The 19,692-nt window shown below is 43.3% G+C and overlaps 1 protein-coding gene across 4 annotated transcripts in view; it reads left to right on the forward strand.

Moving 5' to 3' along the window:
* Positions 1–19,692, forward strand: part of fgfr3 (fibroblast growth factor receptor 3) — a 223,665-nt gene that overhangs the window by 26,655 nt on the left and 177,318 nt on the right. The gene's annotated exons all lie outside the window — the stretch shown is intronic.

Below are 19,692 nucleotides of genomic sequence, written 5' to 3' on the forward strand. Positions count from 1 at the left end.
GGACATCCCTATAGAGGACTCTTGATTGGTCTGCCAGACACTGCCAGGTTTCCCTTCTCAATGGCAAGGCTGTGCTCACTGAGCCTGTACGTTGTCAAGGTTTTTCTACAGGTTTCGAACAGTAACCATGGTCAAATACTTTGCCAAGGTGTACGGTGAATTTAGGGCCAGATAGCACTGCATTTTGCTTGTGCTTGTGTTTCCCAATAGGTAATGTAGTTTAGTTTTGACTGTTGTTGTAACTTGTTTTCTGATTGATTGGATGTTCTGGTCCTGAGGCTTCAGTGTGTTAGTAGAACAGGTTTGTGAACTCAGCCCCAGGACCAGCTGGATGAGGAAACTATTTTCTTTGCTCAGCTCTTGGCATTGCAGGGCTTGGTAATGATATGAGAGGGGGTCACTGTATTTTAGATGATTCCAAAGCTTAATTGCTCTCTTTGGAGTTTGTATTATTAGTGGATATTGGCCTAATTCAGCCCTGCATTCATCGTTTGTAGTTTTCCTCTGGACATGTAGGAGAATCTTACAGAACTCTCCATGCAGGATTTCAATGGGGTGTTTATCTCATTGGGTAAAATCTTGTTTTGCAAGTGGTTCCCACACCTCGCTGCCATAAAGGGCATTTTTATAGCTATTTCATTTGAATTGGTTTGTTAATGGTGTAGAATGCCCTGCGTTTTTTCTCTCTCAGTTCATTAACTTCCTCATTTAGGTGTCCAGTAGAGCTTATATTTAAACCTCAGGAACTGTAGTGTGTACAGTACTCCATATATTTAAACCTCAGGAACTGTAGTGTGTACAGTACTCCATATATTTAAACCTAAGTAACTGTAGTGTGTGCAGTACTCTACATATTTAAACCTAAGTAATTGTAGTGTGTGCAGTACTCTATATATTTTGTACCAATTGAGAACTTTGGTCTAATTCCCTGAGATCTGGATCTTCTCTGAAAATGCATTATTTTAGTATTTTTGGGGCTTACTGCCAGGGCCCAGGTCTGGCAGTACTGCACTAGCAGGTCCAGGCTCTGCCTTAGGCCATGTGCTGTGGGGGTTTACTGCCAGGGCCCAGGTCTGGCAGTACTGCTCTAGCAGGTCCAGGCTCTGCTGTAGGCCATGTGCTGTGGGTGACAGCAGGCATAGGTCATCTGCCAAAAGAAGGCTGAGGATTTTTCTAGAATTGTAGCAAATTTGTTGACATAAATATTGAAGAGTTCAGGGCTCAGATTGCAACCCTGATGAAGGCCCCGCCCCTGGTTAAAGAATTCTGTTATTTTCTTGCCAATTTTAATGCTGCATGTATTGCCAGTATACATTGATTTAATGATGACATATGTTTTACCCCCTACACCACTTTCAATAACTTTATAGAACAGTCCTGTATGCCAAATAGAATCAAATGCTTTTTGAAAGTCGATAAAGCAAGTGTATATTTTGGAATTATTTTGGTGGACATGTTTATCTATCAGGGTGTGCAGGGTGTAAATATGATCAGTTGTGCGATGTTTTGGTATAAATCCAATTTGACTTTTACTCAAGACATTGGGCTTATTAAGGAAGTTTAGAACTCTTACATTTATAATACTACAGAAAACCTTCCCCAGGTTACTGTTCACAGCCTCTGGAATTGTTAGGGTCAAATTTGTCTCATTCCTTAAAGGTTGGGGTTATGAGTCCTTGATGACAGGTAAATAACCTTCACACAGGATCAAATTAAACAGTTTTAATATAGCCAATTGAAATTTTCAGCATCCCATTTAGGATGCCATCAGGTCCACATGCTTTTTTAAATTTGAGTCTGAAGTTTCTTATAGAGCTCCTGGTCAGTAATAGTTTAGTTTCTTATAGAGCTCCTGGTCAGTAATAGTTTAGTTTCTTATAGAGCTCCTGGTCAGTAATAGTTTAGTTTCTTATAGAGCTCCTGGTCAGTAATAGTTTAGTTTCTTATAGAGCTCCTGGTCAGTAATAGTTTAGTTTCTTATAGAGCTCCTGGTCAGTAATAGTTTAGTTTCTTATAGAGCTCCTGGTCAGTAATAGTTTAGTTTCTTATAGAGCTCCTGGTCAGTAATAGTTTAGTTTCTTATCGAGCTCCTGGTCAGTAATAGTTTAGTTTCTTATAGAGCTCCTGGTCAGTAATAGTTTAGTTTCTTATAGAGCTCCTGGTCAGTAATAGTTTAGTTTCTTATAGAGCTCCTGGTCAGTAATAGTTTAGTTTCTTCTAGAGCTCCTGGTCAGTAATAGTTTAGTTTCTTATAGAGCTCCTGGTCAGTAATAGTTTAGTGTCTTATAGAGCTCCTGGTCAGTAATAGTTTAGTTTCTTATAGAGCTCCTGGTCAGTAATAGTTTAGTTTCTTATAGAGCTCCTGGTCAGTAATAGTTTAGTTTCTTATAGAGCTCCTGGTCAGTAATAGTTTAGTTTCTTATAGAGCTCCTGGTCAGTAATAGTTTAGTTTCTTATAGAGCTCCTGGTCAGTAATAGTTTAGTTTCTTATAGAGCTCCTGGTCAGTAATAGTTTAGTTTCTTATAGAGCTCCTGGTCAGTAATTGTTTAATTTCTTATAGAGTTCCTGGTCAGTAATAGTTTAGTTTCTTATAGAGCTCCTGGTCAGTAATAGTTTAGTTTCTTATAGAGCTCCTGGTCAGTAATAGTTTAGTTTCTTATAGAGCTCCTGGTCAGTAATAGTTTAGTTTCTTATAGAGCTCCTGGTCAGTAATAGTTTAGTTTCTTATAGAGCTCCTGGTCAGTAATTGTTTAGTTTCTTATAGAGCTCCTGGTCAGTAATAGTTTAGTTTCTTATAGAGCTCCTGGTCAGTAATAGTTTAGTTTCTTATAGAGCTCCTGGTCAGTAATAGTTTAGTTTCTTTTAGAGCTCCTGGTCAGTAATAGTTTAGTTTCTTACAGAGCTCCTGGTCAGTAATAGTTTAGTTTCTTATAGATCTCCTGGTCAGTAATAGTTTAGTTTCTTACAGAGCTCCTGGTCAGTAATAGTTTAGTTTCTTATAGAGCTCCTGGTCAGTAATAGTTTAGTTTCTTACAGAGCTCCTGGTCAGTAGTAGTTTAGTTTCTTATAGAGCTCCTGGTCAGTAATAGTTTAGTTTCTTATAGAGCTCCTGGTCAGTAATAGTTTAGTTTCTTATAGAGCTCCTGGTCAGTAATAGTTTAGTTTCTTATAGAGCTCCTGGTCAGTAATAGTTTAGTTTCTTATAGAGCTCCTGGTCAGTAATAGTTTAGTTTCTTATAGAGCTCCTGGTCAGTAATAGTTTAGTTTCTTATAGAGCTCCTGGTCAGTAATAGTTTAGTTTCTTATAGAGCTCCTGGTCAGTAATAGTTTTGTTTCTTATAGAGCTCCTGGTCAGTAATAGTTTAGTTTCTTTTAGAGCTCCTGGTCAGTAATAGTTTAGTTTCTTACAGAGCTCCTGGTCAGTAATAGTTTAGTTTCTTATAGAGCTCCTGGTCAGTAATAGTTTAGTTTCTTATAGAGCTCCTGGTCAGTAATAGTTTAGTTTCTTACAGAGCTCCTGGTCAGTAATAGTTTAGTTTCTTATAGATCTCCTGGTCAGTAATAGTTTAGTTTCTTATAGAGCTCCTGGTCAGTAATAGTTTAGTTTCTTATAGAGCTCCTGGTCAGTAATAGTTTAGTTTCTTATAGAGCTCCTGGTCAGTAATAGTTTAGTTTATTATAGAGCTCCTGGTCAGTAATAGTTTAGTTTCTTATAGAGCTCCTGGTCAGTAATAGTTTAGTTTCTTATAGAGCTCCTGGTCAGTAATAGTTTAGTTTCTTATAGAGCTCCTGGTCAGTAATAGTTTAGTTTCTTATAGAGCTCCTGGTCAGTAATTTGGGAGTCCAATTTATTTTCATTGTCCTTTATAGCTTTTTCTAATCCATTCAACTACTCATGAATTTGCCATTATTCTGTGTTTGCACCAATTTGAACGGTGTTGTAGAGTGTTGTAAATGGGTTGTCCATGTGTCACCATTTTGTATAGCTAATTCCTCTAGTTGTCACACCCTGACCATAGTTTGCTTTGTATGTTTCTATGTTTTGTTTGGTCAGGGTGTGATCTGAGTGGGCATTCTATGTTACATGTCTAGTTTGTCTAGTTCTATGTTTGGCCTGATATGGTTCTCAATCAGAGGCAGGTGTTAGTCATTGTCTCTGATTGGGAACCATATTTAGGTAGCCTGTTTGGTGGGTGATTGTTCCTGTCTCTGTGTTTGCACCAGATAGGACTGTTTAGGTTTTTGCACATTTATTGTTTTGTTAGTTATTTCACGTCTAGTTCCTTTATTAAAGAACATGAATAACCACCACGCTGCATTTTGGTCCGCCTCTCCTTCACCACAAGAAAACCGTTACACTGGTTCAGATTTTGTTTTGTTTTTTCCAATTTTGCCAGAAGTTGTTTGTGTTTATCGACTCCTCAATTAGTGTCAGCTGCTTGCTGTTGTACTGTGCTTTGTTGGTTCTGAGTGTTACATTTATAGAGTTTTAAAGTTTCACAGTAATGACGGAGTAATTCACCATTATTTGGGTTTGTGCTTTTGCTTTGACTGTGTTCTAAGTTTTGTCCTTAATTTTACAATCTGCATCAAATTAGTTGTCATCCGTGATATTTATTTATGTTGTGTTGTGCTTCTTTTGCCGTTTGCCTGAATATATAGTTGATGTTTTGTACTGCCAGATTGATGCCTTCTTTACTGTGAGTGGATGTGGTATCCAGAAAGTTGTGTTGTGTTTGGATATTTTGGTTACAGGTTGCTTTCTGGTATTTTTCTGTGCTGTTTTGGGCCCATCTGTAGGAATTTCTGATGTTGTCCAGCTGACTGGGCTGTGACTGTGTGGTTGTTTAATAAAAATCAACTAATTACTGGGAAGATTAAACTACCAACGGGACATTAAAAACTGTAACATCTTATGCTTCACGGAGAGGTCTGGCAGCTGAACGACGACAACATCAACATACAGCTGGCTGGTTATACGCTGTACCGGCAGGATAGAACAGTGGCGTCTGGTAAGACAAGGGGTGGCGGTCTATGTATTTTTGTGAACAACAGCTGGCGCACCACATCTAAGGAAGTCTCAAGCTATTGCTCGCCTGAGGTAGAGTATCTCATGATAAGCTGTAGACCACACTACCTACCGAGAGAGTTTTCATCTGTATTCTTTGTAGCTGTTTACATACCACCACAGTCAGAGGCTGGCACTAAGATAGCATTGAATGAGCTGTATTCCGCCATAAGCAAACAAGAAACCGCTCACCCAGAGGCGGCGCTCCGAGTAGCTGTGGACTTTAATGAAGGGAAACTTGAATCAGTTTGACCAAATTTCTATCAGCATGTTAAATGTGCAACCAGAGGAAAAAGCACTCTGGACCACCTAGACTCCACACACAGAGACGCATACAATGCTCTCCCTCACCCTCTGATTGTCAAATCTGACCATAATTCCATCCTCCTAGTTCCTGCTTACAAGCAAAAATAAAAGCAGGAAGCACCAGTGACGAGATAAATAAAAGTGGTCAGAGGAAGCAGATGCTAAGCTACAGGACTGTTTTGCTAGCACAGTCTGGAATATGTTCTGGGATTCCTCCAATGGCATTGAGGAGTACATCACATCTGTCATTGGCTTCATCAATAAGTGCATCGATGACGTCGTCCCCACAGTGACTGTACGTACATACCCCAACCAGAAGCAATGGGTTACAGGTAGTATCCGCACTGAGCTAAATGCTAGAGCTGCCGCTTTCAAGGAGCGGGACTCTAACCCGGAAGCGTATAAGAAATCCTGCTATGCCGTCAGACAAACCGTCAAACAGGCAAAGCACCAATACAGGACTAAGATCAAGTCGTACTACACCGTCTCTGACGCTCGTCGGATGTGTTAGGGCCTGCAAACCATTACAGACTACAAAGGGAAGCACAGCCGCGAGCTGCCCAGTGACATGAGACTACCAGATGAGCTAAACTACTTCTATGCTCGCTTCGAGGCAAATAACAAACATGCATGAGAGCACCAGCTGTATCGGAAGACTGTGTGATCACGCTCTGCGCAGCCGATGTGAGTAAGACCTTTAGACAGGTCAACATTCACAAGGCCGCAGGGCCAGAAGGATTACCAGGACGTGTACTACGAGCATGCGCTGACCAATTAGCAAGTGTCTTCACTGACATTTTCAACCTCTCCCTGTCCGAGTCTGTAATACCAACATGTTTCAAGCAGACCACCATAGTCCCTGTGCCCAAGATCACTAAGGTAACCTGTCTAAATGACTACCGACCCGTAGCACTCAGGTATGTAGCCATGAAGTGCTTTGAAAGGCTGGTCACACCATTATCCCAGAAACCCTAGACCCACTCCAATTTGCACACCGCCCCAACAGATCCATAGATGATGCAATCTCTATTGCACTCCACACTGCCTTTTCCCACCCGGACAAAAGGAACACCTATGTGAGAATGCTGTTCATTGACTAGAGCTCAGCTTTCAACACCATACTGCCCTCAAAGCTCATCAATAAGCTAAGGACCCTGGTCTAAACACCTCTCGCTGCAACTGGATCCTGGACTTCCTGACGGGCCACCCAGGTGGTAAGGGTAGGTAACAACACATCCGCCACACTGATTTGCAACACAGAGGCCTCTCAGGGGTGCGTTCTCATTCCCCTCCTGTACTCCCTGTTAACCCATGACTGCACAGCCAGGCACGACTCCAACACCATCATTAAATTTGCCGATGACACAACAGTGGTAGGCCTGATCACCGACAACAACGAGACGGAGGTCAGAGGTCAGAGAGGAGGAGGTCAGAGACCTGACCGGGTGGTACCAGAATAACAACCTATCCCTCAACGTGATCAAGACAAAGGAGATGATTGTGGACTACAGGAAAAAGAGGACAGAGCACGCCCCCATTCTCATCAACGTGGCTGCAGTGGAGCAGGTTGAGAGCTTCAAGTTCCTTGGTGTCCACATCACCAACAAACTAACATGGTCCAAGCTAGAGGTCGACCGATTAATCGTAATGCCCGATTTAAATAGGGTCGATTTCAAGTTTTCATAACAATCGGTAATCGGAATATTTGGACACCGATCATGGCCGATTACATTGTACTCCACGAGGAGACTGCGTGGCAGGCTGACTACCTGTTATGCGAGTGCAGCAAGTAGCCAAGGTAAGGTGCTAGCTAGCATTAAACTTATCTTATAAAAAACGATAAATCTTAAAATAATCACTAGTTAACTACACATGGTTGATGATATTACTAGTTCATCTAGCTTGTCCTGCGTTGCATATAATCGATGCGGTGCCTGTTAATTTATCATTGAATCATAGCCTACCTTGACAAACAGGTGATTTTACAAGCGCATTCTCGAAAAAAGCACTGTCGTTGCACCAATGTGTACCTAACCATAAACGTCAACACCTTTCTTAAAATCAATACACATGTATATATTTTTAAACCTGCATATTTAGTTAAAATAAATTCAAGTTAGCAGACCATATTAAACTGTGGAAATTGTGTCACTTCTCTTGCGTTCTTGCACGCAGAGTCAGGGTATATGCAGCAGTTTGGGCCGTCAGGCTCGTTGCGAACTAATTTGCCGGAATTGTACGTAATTATGACATAACATTGAAGGCTGTGTAATGTACTTAATGCAGCTGGTGGCCACACTGAATATTTAGTGCAATGTAACAGGAATATTTAGACTTAGGGATGCCACCCATTAGATAAAATACGGAACGGTTCCGTATTTCACTGAAAGAATAAACGTTTTATTTTCGAAATTATAGTTTCCGGATTTTACCATATTAATGACCTAAGGCTCGTATTTCTGTGTGTTATGTTATAATTAAGTCTATGATTTGATAGGGCTCTCCGACTGAGCGGTGGTAGGCAGCAGCATGCTCATAAGCATTCATTCAAACCGAACTTTTGTGCGTTTGCCAGCAGCTCTTCGCAATGCTTGAAGCATTGCGCTGTTTATGACTTCAAGCCTATCAACTCCCGAGATTAGGCTGGTGTAACCGATGTGAAATGGCTAGCTAGTTAGCGGGGCACGGCTTTTGTGGAGCGATGGGTAACGATGCTTCGAGGGTGGCTGTTGTCGATGTGTTCCTGGTTCGCGCCCAGGTAGGGGCGAGGAGGGGGACGGAAGCTATGCTGTTACACTGGCAATACTAAAGTGCCTATAAGAACATCCAATGGTCAAAGGTTAATGAAATACAAATGGTATAGAGAGAAATAGTCCTATAATTCCTATAATAACCTCAACCTAAAACATCTTACCTGGGAATATTGAAGACTCATGTTAAAAGGAACCACCAGCTTTCATATGTTCTCATGTTCTGAGCAAGGAACTTAAACGTTAGCTTTCTTACATGACACATATTGCACTTTTACTTTCTTCTACAACCCTTTGTTTTTTCATTGTTTAAACCAAATTGAACATGTTTCATTATTTATTTGAGGCTAAATTGATTTTATTGATGTATTATATTAAGTTAAAATAAAAGTGTTCATTCAGTATTGTTGTAATTGTCATTATTACAAATAAATAAATACATTTAAAAATATCGGCATCAGCTTTTTTTGGTCCTCCAATAATCGGTATCGGTATCGGCATTGAAAAATCATAATTGGTCGACCTCTAGTCCAAGCACACCACGACAGTTTTGAAGCGGGCACTACAAAACCTATTCCCCCTCAGGAATAGGTTTTGACCTCAGATCCTCAAAAGGTTCTACAGCTGCACCATCGAGAGCGTCCTGACTGGTTGCATCACTGCCTGGTATGGCAACTGCTCGGCCTCCGACCGCAGGGCACTACAGAGGGTAGTGCGTACAGTCCAGTACATCACTGGGCCAAGCTTCCTGCCATCCAGGACCTCTATACCAGGTGGTGTCAGAGGAAGGCCCTAAAAATGGTCAAAGACTCCAGCCACCCAAGTCATAGACTGTTCTCCCTGCTACCGCAGACTATTTGCATTCCCACCCCCCTCCCCACCACTGCTACTCTCTGTTGTCATCTATGCAACGTCACTTTAATAACTCTACCTACATGTACATACTACCTCAACTAACCGGTGCCCCCACACATTCTGTACCTACACCCCCCTGTAAATATTGTTATTTTTTACTGCTGCTCTTTAATTACTTGTTAATTTGATCTCTTATTCGTATTCTTTGAAACTGCACTGTTGGTTAAGGGTATGTGACTAATACAATTTGATTTGTTTCCATGCCTGTTCTTTTGAGGAACAATGTCATTTGACTGTGATCAGACAGAGGTGTTAATGGCTTGATGGTGAATGAGCTGAGAGAGGAAGGGTCAATGTCTGTGATCATATAGTCTTCTGTGCTGTGGCCGAGAGGTGAGCAATAGATGAATCTCCTCAAAGAGTCCCACCGTAACCTGCCATTGACAAAGTACAGACCCAGGCTGCAACAGATCCCTTCCGTTGTTGTTGACGGTGCTGTCACTGTTGTTTCTATGGGGGAGATGAAGACAGTTAGAAACAGGCCTGTAATAACACATTTGTGTTCTCTCTCTCTCTTTCTTTCTGTAACGGCTCTCGTTTGTAGAAGGAGACCAAGGCGCAGCGTGGTAGGCGTACATCGTATTTTTATTCACGACACCAAACAAAATAACAAAGACAAAAACCGAACGCACACAGTTCTGTCTAAGATACTAAACCGGAAACAAGATCCCACAAAACCCAAGGAAAATGACAACTTATATGTGATCCCCAATCAGAGACAACAATAGACAGCTGTCTCTGATTGGGGACCACACACACACACGGCCAAACACAAAGAAATAGAAAACATAGACTTTCCCACCCTGACCTTTCTTTCTTTCTTTCTTTCTTTCTTTCTTTCTTTCTTTCTTTCTTTCTTTCTTTCTTTCTTTCGCGCACACCCTTTCTCTCTTATAGTTGTACAAAAGGGAAAATAAATTAACATACTGTAAATATGAGTTGTATTTACAATGGTGTTTGTTCTTCAGTGGTTGCCCTATCCTTGTGGTAACAGGTCACACATCGTGCTGCTGTGATTGCACACTGTGGTAGATATGGGAGTTGGATTTGTTTTGTGGGTCTGTGTAATCTGAGGGAAATATGTGTCTCTAATGTGGTCATACATTTGGCTGGAGGTTCTGTTTAAAATTGTTTTATTTCCAATGTGTCAAGTAATTATCTTTTTGTTTTCTCATGATTTGGTCTCTCTCGCTCTCTTTCTGTGTTGTGTGTTTATGTGTTTCTAGACCGTACAGACCTCAGTGTGTTTCTAGACCGGTACAGACCTCAGTGTGTTTCTAGACCAGTACAGACCTCAGTGTGTTTCTAGACCGGTACAGACCTCAGTGTGTTTCTAGACCAGTACAGACCTCAGTGTGTTTCTAGACCAGTACAGACCTCAGTGTGTTTCTAGACCGGTACAGACCTCAGTGTGTTTCTAGACCGGTACAGACCTCAGTGTGTTTCTAGACCGGTACAGACCTCAGTGTGTTTCTAGACCAGTACAGACCTCAGTGTGTTTCTAGACCGGTACAGACCTCAGAGTGTTTCTAGACCGTACAGACCTCAGTGTGTTTCTAGACCAGTACAGACCTCAGTGTGTTTCTAGACCGGTACAGACCTCAGTGTGTTTCTAGACCGTACAGACCTCAGTGTGTTTCTAGACCGTACAGACCTCAGTGTGTTTCTAGACCAGTACAGACCTCAGTGTGTTTCTAGACCAGTACAGACCTCAGTGTGTTTCTAGACCGGTACAGACCTCAGTGTGTTTCTAGACCGGTACAGACCTCAGTGTGTTTCTAGACTGGTACAGACCTCAGTGTGTTTCTAGACCGGTACAGACCTCAGTGTGTTTCTAGACCAGTACAGACCTCAGTGTGTTTCTAGACCGGTACAGACCTCAGTGTGTTTCTAGACCAGTACAGACCTCAGTGTGTTTCTAGACTGGTACAGACCTCAGTGTGTTTCTAGACCGGTACAGACCTCAGTGTGTTTCTAGACCAGTACAGACCTCAGTGTGTTTCTAGACCAGTACAGACCTCAGTGTGTTTCTAGACCAGTACAGACCTCAGTGTGTTTCTAGACCGGTACAGACCTCAGTGTGTTTCTAGACCGGTACAGACCTCAGTGTGTTTCTAGACCGGTACAGACCTCAGTGTGTTTCTAGACCAGTACAGACCTCAGTGTGTTTCTAGACCAGTACAGACCTCAGTGTGTTTCTAGACCGGTACAGACCTCAGTGTGTTTCTAGACTGGTACAGACCTCAGTGTGTTTCTAGACCAGTACAGACCTCAGTGTGTTTCTAGACCAGTACAGACCTCAGTGTGTTTCTAGACCAGTACAGACCTCAGTGTGTTTCTAGACCAGTACAGACCTCAGTGTGTTTCTAGACCGGTACAGACCTCAGTGTGTTTCTAGACCGGTACAGACCTCAGTGTGTTTCTAGACCGGTACAGACCTCAGTGTGTTTCTAGACCGGTACAGACCTCAGTGTGCTAGAAGCTTCTGATAGGCTAATTGACATCATTTGAGTCAATTGGAGGTGTACCTGTGGATTCATTTCAAGGCCTATCTTCAAACTCAGTGCCTCTTTGCTTGACATCATGGGAAAATCAAAAGAAATCAGCCAAGACCTCAGAAAAAAAATGGTTGACCTCCACAGGTCTGGTTCATCATTGGGAGCCATTTCCAAACGCCTGAAGGTACCACGTTCATCTGTACAAACAATAGTACGCAAGTATAAACTCCATGGGACCACGCAGCCGTCATACTGCTCAGCAAGGAGACGCGTTCTGTCTCCTTGAGATGAACGTACTTTGGTGCGAAAAGTGCAAATCAATCCCAGAACAACAGCAAAGGACCTTGTGAAGATGCTGGAGGAAACAGATACAAAAGTATCTATATCCACAGTAAAACGAGTCCTATATCGACATAACCTGAAAGGCCACTCAGCAAGGAAGAAGCCACTGCTCCAAAACCGTTTGGTCCACTATCTGCTCTACCATCAGAACCCTCCAGTTGGGTCCACTATCTGCTCTACCATCAGAACCCTCCAGTTGGGTCTACTCTCTGCTCTACCATCAGAACCCTCCAGTTGGGTTTACTCTCTGCTCTACCATCAGAACCCTCCAGTTGGGTCTACTCTCTGCTCTACCATCAGAACCCTCCAGTTGGGCCAACTATCTGTTCTACCATCAGAACCCTCCAGTTGGGTCTACTCTCTGCTCTACCATCAGAACCCTCCAGTCGGGTCCACTATCTGCTCTACCATCAGAACCCTCCAGTTGGGTCTACTCTCTGCTCTACCATCAGAACCCTCCAGTTGGGTTTACTCTCTGCTCTACTGTTTTAACTCACAGGCCCACAATATTCCCGTGGTCTTTCTAAACCTTTCAAATGTATGAACTGTCACACGGCGACACCTGGTCTCTCTCTCTCTCTTTTTCTTTCTCTCTCTCCCTCTCTCCTCCAATCATCCCCCTCTCTCCTCCAATCCTCTCTCTCTCTCCTCCAATCCTCTCTCTCTCTCTCTCTCCTCCAAATCCCCTCTCTCTCTCTCTCTCTCTCTCTCTCTCTCTCTCTCTCTCTCTCTCTCTCTCTCTCTCTCACTCTCTCTCAATTCAATTCAAGGGCTTTATTGGCATGGGAAACGTGATAACATTGCCAAAGCAAGTGAGGTAGATAATATATAAAGTGAATATATAAAGTGAAATAAACAATAAAAATTAACAGTAAACATTACACATACAGAAGTTTCAAATGTCATATTATATATATACAGTGTTTTAACAATGTACAAATGGTTAAAGGACACAATATAAAATAAATAAGCATAAATATGGGTTGTATTTACAATGGTGTGTGTTCTTCACTGGTTGCCCTTTTCTCGTGGCAACAGGTCACAAATCTTGCTGCTGTGATGGCACACTGTGGAATTTCACCCAGTAGATATGGGAGTTTATCAAAATTTGATTTGTTTTCGAATTCTTTGTGGATCTGTGTAATCTGAGGGAAATATGTGTCTCTAATATGGTCATATATTGGGCAGGAGGTTAGGAAGTGCAGCTCAGTTTCCACCTCATTTTGTGGGCAGTGAGCACATAGCCTGTCTTCTCTTGAGAGCCATGTCTGCCTACGGCGGCCTTTCTCAATAGCAAGGCTATGCTCACTGAGTCTGTACATAGTCAAAGCTTTCCTTAATTTTGGGTCAGTCACAGTGGTCAGGTATTCTGCCGCTGTGTACTCTCTGTGTAGGGCCAAATAGCATTCTAGTTTGCTCTGTTTTTTTGTTCATTCTTTCCAATGTGTCAAGTAATTATCTTTTTGTTTTCTCATGATTTGGTTGGGTCTAATTGTGCTGCTGTCCTGGGGCTCTGTAGGGTGTGTTTGTGCTTGCTTAGGGGACTCTTCTCCAGGTTCATCTCTCTGTAGGTGATGGCTTTGTTATGGAAGGTTTGGGAATCGCTTCCTTTTAGGTGGTTGTAGAATTTAACGTCTCTTTTCTGGATTTTGATAATTAGTGGGTATCGGCCTACTTCTGCTCTGCATGCATTATTTGGTGTTCTACGTTGTACACGGAGGATATTTTTGCAGAATTCTGCGTGCAGAGTCTCAATTTGGTGTTTGTCCCATTTTGTGAAGTCTTGGTTGGTGAGCGGACCCCAGACCTCATAACTCTCTCTCTCTCTCTCTCTCTCTCTCTCTCTCTCCCTCCCTCTCTCCTCCAATCCTCTCCCTCTCTCCTCCAATCCTCTCTCTCTCTCTCTCTCTCTCTCTCTCTCTCTCTCTCTCTCTCTCTCTGTCTCTCTCTCTCTCCCTCTCCTCCAATTCTCTCTCTCTCTCTCTCTCTCTCTCTCTCTCTCTCTCTCTCTCTCCAATCCTCTCCCTCTCTTCTCCAATCCTCTCTCTCTCTCCTCCAATCCTCTCTCTCTCCTCCAATCCCCTCTCTCTCTCTCTCTCTCTCTCTCTCTCTCTCTCTCTCTCTCTCTCCCCCTCTTTCTCTCAATTCAATTCAATGGGCTTTATTGGCATGGGAAACATTTGTTTACATTGCCTAAGCAAATGGAATAGACAATAACCAATAGTATATGTCTCTCTCTCTCACTCTATCACTTCCCCTTTGGTTGGTGTGGTATTTAACGTCTCTTTTCTGAATTTTGATAATTAGCGGGTGTCGGCCTAATTCTGCTCTGCATGCGTTATTATTATTTTTGTAAAATAGTACACAGAGGATATTTTTTGCAGAATTCTGCATGCAGAGTCTCAATTGGGTGCTTGTCCCATTTGGTGAGTTGTTGGTTGATGAGTGAACCCCAGACCTCTCAACCATAGAGGACAATCACTTTGAAGTATTTTTAGCCTTAATTGGGATTTCAAATGTTATGTGTTCTCTCTCTCTCTCTCTCTCTCTCTCTCTCTCTCTCTCTCTCTCTCTCTCTGTCTCTCTCTCTCTCTCTCTCTCTCTCTGTCTCTCTGTCTCGCTCTCTCTCTCTCTCTGTCTCTCTCTCTCTCTCTCTCTCTCTGTCTGTCCCTCTCTCCCTCCCTCGCTTTGTCTGTCTGTCTCTCTCTCTCTCTTTAGTCTACTAGTGGCCACCCCATCTCTCTCTGTCTGTGGTTCTGACGCCAGACATGTGCCCCCCGCTCCACATCCAGAGTGGGGGGGGGGGGGGGGGGGCTGACACAACTAATATTAAACCCCAAACTCCCCCTCTCCCTCTGTGTTAACATCTTCACATCCAGAGTGGTGTGGGGGGGAGGTGAGGCTGACACGACTAATATTAAACCCTCTGTGGTATTCTACTAAAGCGTTAACACTAATAAATCATGCAGTGTTTGCTGGGTAATATAGGTATCTTCTCTGGAAACAGATAAAGTAGTGTTGCCTACTAAAAAAGATCACCCTCAGAATCTACAGTTTTCTATTTGAAACCTACTTGTATAGTATGCAATATGCACCCTGTGTTGTATGTCCCGTAGCTAGTGTTTGGAACCCTCAGTAACCCTTTGTAGCTAGCGTTTGGACCTTCAGTAACCCTCAGTAGATAGCGTTTGGACCCTCAGTAACCCTCAGTATCTAGCGTTTGGACCCTCAGTAACCCTCAGTAGCTAGCGTTTGGACCCTCAGTAACCCTCAGTAGCTAGCGTTTGGACCCTCAGTAACCCTCAGTAGCTAGCGTTTGGACCCTCAGTAACCCTCAGTAGCTGTTTGGCTCCTCAGAAACCCTCAGTAGCTAGCATCTGGATCCTCAGTAACCCTCAGTAGCTAGCGTTTGGACCCTCAGTAACCCTCAGTAGCTAGCGTTTGGACCCTCAGTAACCCTCAGTAGCTAGCGTTTGGCTCCTCAGAAACCCTCAGTAGCTAGCGTTTGGACCCTCAGTAACCCTCAGTAGCTAGCGTTTGGACCCTCAGTAACCCTCAGTAGCTAGCGTTTGGATCCTCAGTACAAACCCTCAGAACAATTGTGTACAGTAGTTCTCCTGAACAGAGGCTCTTCTCGCTGGGTTGGAAGGAGGGAGGGAGGGAACGAAGGAGTAAGGAAGGAGGGAAGGAGGGAGGGGGGGAGGAAGGAGGACAGGTTGTTATCTATCTATGTATCACAGCCCCTTGTTTCTATCTTCCAGGTGACTGGCTGTGTGTTGGTTACTGGAGTTAGGGCAGTATGTTAGGGTCAGTGTGGTGTTTGGTCAGGGACATGGTGATGGCTGGTGACTGCACTGTATATTGGGACAGGAAGCTCATTGTAATCATGATCAGAAGCACAAACAGTGTAGTAAACAGTGTAGTAAACAGTGTAGTAGACAGTGTAGTAGACGGTGTAGTAGACGGTGTAGTAAACAGTGTAGTAAATAGTGTAGTAAACAGTGTAGTAGACAGTGTAGTAGACTGTGTAGTATACAGTGTAGTAAACAGTGTAGTAGACGGTATAGTAGACAGTGTAGTAGACAGTGTAGTAAATAGTGTAGTAAACAGTGTAGTAGACAGTGTAGTAGACCGTGTAGTATACAGTGTAGTAAACAGTGTAGTAGACGGTATAGTAGACGGTGTAGTAAACAGTGTAGTAGACAGTGTAGTAAACAGTGTAGTAGACAGTGTAGTAGACAGTGTAGTAAACAGTATAGTAGACAGTGTAGCAGACCGTGTAGTATACAGTGTAGTAAACAGTGTAGTAGACAGTGTAGTAGACAGTGTAGTAAACAGTATAGTAAACAATGTAATAAACGGTGTAGTAAACAGTGTAGTAAACATTGTAGTAAACGGTGTAATAAACAGTGTAGTAAACAGTGTAATAAACATTGTAGTAAACAGTGTAGTAAACATTGTAGTAAACTGTGTAGTAAACAGTGTAATAAACATTGTAGTAAACAGTGTAATAAACATTGTAGTAAACAGTGTAATAAACAGTGTAGTAAACAGTGTAATAAACGGTGTAGTAAACAGTGTAGCAGATTGTGTAGTAGACGGTGTAATAAACATTGTAGTAAACAGTGTAATAAACGGTGTAGTAAACAGTGTAATAAACATTGTAGTAAACAGTGTAATAAACAGTGTAGTAAACAGTGTAGTAAACAGTGTAATAAACGGTGTAGTAAATGGTTTAGAACCTGCTGATAGAAGCCAGTGGAGCTGAGAAGTTATCAACCTCCCTGAAGTAAGAATCAAGTTACACTTAACAGGACGTTGTAGATTGTGAGACAGTAGTTCTAGAGTTGTGTGAAACTAGTTCTAGAGTTGTGTGAAACTAGTTGTAGAGTTGTGTGAAACTAGTTCTAGAGTTGTGTGAAACTAGTTCTAGAGTTGTATGAAACTAGTTGTAGAGTTGTGTGAAACTAGTTCTAGAGTTGTGTGAAACTAGTTCTAGAGTTGTATGAAACTAGTTCTAGAGTTGTGTGAAACTAGTTCTAGAGTTGTGTGAAACTAGTTCTAGAGTTGTATGAAACTAGTTCTATCATCTGCCAGTGAAGACAAGAGAAGACAAGACTTGACCTGGGGTAGTGAATGTGTTTTCGCTTTCTGTAGATAGGGCTGATGTCTCTTTGTCTGTACCACCCACCAGGTTGTGTGTCATGTTGTCCTAAAGTAGGTCAGGACTGTTGGGACTGACTGACCTATGGGTCAGCTATCTAAGTGCTGACCAGCATGGGTCAACAGAGTCGGCGTAGATGTGGCGCCCGCAGTTCACTCAGGTCAAAGCTCAGATAGTTGTGGGATCAGCACACACTCAAAGTCAGTCTGTGGTCAGGTAGGTCAAAACTTGGTGTTTCAATCAGTCCGTTCTGTCAGGGAGTGTTCAGAGATAAGTTCTATCAACTTACAGTTATTACTTACATTATTTGCTCAGAACGTTTTTTGCATTATTACCTACAGGATATTAGATTGTCGGTCACCAGAAATTCCACTTCCCTGACCTGGATCCTCTGTTTGCATTTCCTGCTCTATTCATCCCGGGGGCGGCACCACAAGACTGACCCCCGGAGAAGAGGTAGAAGGAGTGGGGCCCTAGTCAGATTCAGTAGGCGTGCACACCAGCCACCGCTTCAGAGTATATTACTCACTAACATTCAGTCCCTGGACAATAAAGCAGAAGAGCTCAGGGCGAGGATCTCCTTCCACAGAGACATCAAGGACTGTAATATACTCTGTTTTACGGAATCATATACTGTCCCCGTCCATTCAGCCAGCGGGGTTCTCCCTCCATTGCGCAGACACGAAGAAAGAACTCTCTGGGAAAAAGAATGGCAGAGAGGTTTGTTTCATGATTAACAACTCATGGTGTGATTGTGGTAATGTACAGGAACCCAAGTCCCTTTGTTCTCCCGATCTGGAATACACAATCAAATGCCGATCACATTTCCTTCAGCCATTGTCACGGCCGTGTATATTCCTCCCAAGCTCACACCACGACGGCTCTCAAGGAACTACACTAGACTATGTGCAAACTGGAAACTGCATATCCTGAGGCTGCATTTATTGTTGCTGGGGACTGTAATAAAGGAAATCTGAGGAAAACGCTGCCAAAATTCTATCAACACAATCACCTGTGCTACACACGCAACACAGACCCTGGATCATTGCTACTCTCCCTTCTGGGACGGCTACAAGGCACTTCCCTGCCCTCCCTTCGGCAAATCAGATCACACCTCCGTTCTGCTCCTCCGCACCTATAGGCAGAAACTTAAACAGGAAGCTACCGTGGTAAGGACTGTTCAATGTAAGTCTGACCAATCGGAATCTATCCTTCAAGATTGTTTTGTTCACTTGGACTGGAAAATATTCCGGGCCGCCTCTGAGAATATTATTGATGTAAGGCTCCATATCAAAGTGGAGACACGGCTCAGACACGAGACGTATGTGGCAGGGACTCCAGACAATGACAGATTATAAAGGGAGAGCCAACCAGGTCGCGGACACTGACTCATAGCTCCCGGACGAGCTAAACACCTTCTTTGCCCACTTCGAGGAAAACAACATCGAGCCTCCGATGTGGGTCCCCGACGCTCACGAGGACTGTGTGCTCTCGTTCTCAGTGGCTGACGTGACTAAGACATTTAAGTGTGTACAGGAACACTGATGACATCCCGAACCGCGTCGTCAGAGCATGTGCTGACCAGCTGGCTGGAGTGTTTACAAACATATTCAATCTCTCCCTATCGCAGTCTGCTGTCCCCACTTGCTTCAAGATGTCCACCATTGTTCCTGTACCCAAGAAAGAAAAGGTAACTGAACTAAATCTCCGTAGAACTCGCTTCTGTCATCATGAAGTGCTTTGAGAGGCTTTGTACTGCACACTGCCCTATCCCATCTGGACAAGGGGAATACCTATGTAAGAATGGTGTTCATTAACTACAGCTCAGCCTTCAACACGGTAGTGTCCTCCAAGCTCATCGCTAAGCTCAGGGCCCTGGGACTGAACCCCTGTGCAATTGGATCCTGGACTTCCTGACGGGCCGTCTCCAGCTGGTGAAGGTAGGCATCAACACCTTCGCCATGCTGATCCTCAACACTGGGGCCCCACAAGGGTGCGTGCTCAGCCCCCTCCTGTACTCCCTGTTCACCCATGAAGTCTCCAACTCAATCGTCAAGTTTGCTGACGACACAACAGTGGTAGGCCTGATTACCAACAACAATGAGACAGCCTACATGGAGAAGGTGAGAGTCCTGGCAGAGTGGAAAATAACTTCTCCCTTAATGACAACAAATTGAAAGAGCTGATCGTGGACTACAGGAGCCAGCAGAGAGAGCACACCCCCATACCACATCAACAAGGCTGCAGTGGAGGGGTCAAAAGTTTAAAGTTCCTTGGCTTCCATCTCCAGGACATCAGACTGTTAAACAGTCACCACCAGCTGGCCTCTGCCCAGTACCCTGCCCTGAACCTTAGAGACTGCTGCCCTGTGTACATAGAGTTATTGAACACTTCCAATGTGTCAAGTAATTATCTTTTTGTTTTCTCATGATTTGGTCTCTCTCGCTCTCTTTCTGTGTTGTGTGTTTATGTGTTTCTAGACCGTACAGACCTCAGTGTGTTTCTAGACCGGTACAGACCTCAGTGTGTTTCTAGACCAGTACAGACCTCAGTGTGTTTCTAGACCGGTACAGACCTCAGTGTGTTTCTAGACCAGTACAGACCTCAGTGTGTTTCTAGACCAGTACAGACCTCAGTGTGTTTCTAGA

This window comes from Oncorhynchus mykiss, chromosome 25 (genome assembly GCF_013265735.2).
Source record: "Oncorhynchus mykiss isolate Arlee chromosome 25, USDA_OmykA_1.1, whole genome shotgun sequence".
Taxonomy (NCBI): Eukaryota; Metazoa; Chordata; class Actinopteri; order Salmoniformes; family Salmonidae; genus Oncorhynchus; species Oncorhynchus mykiss.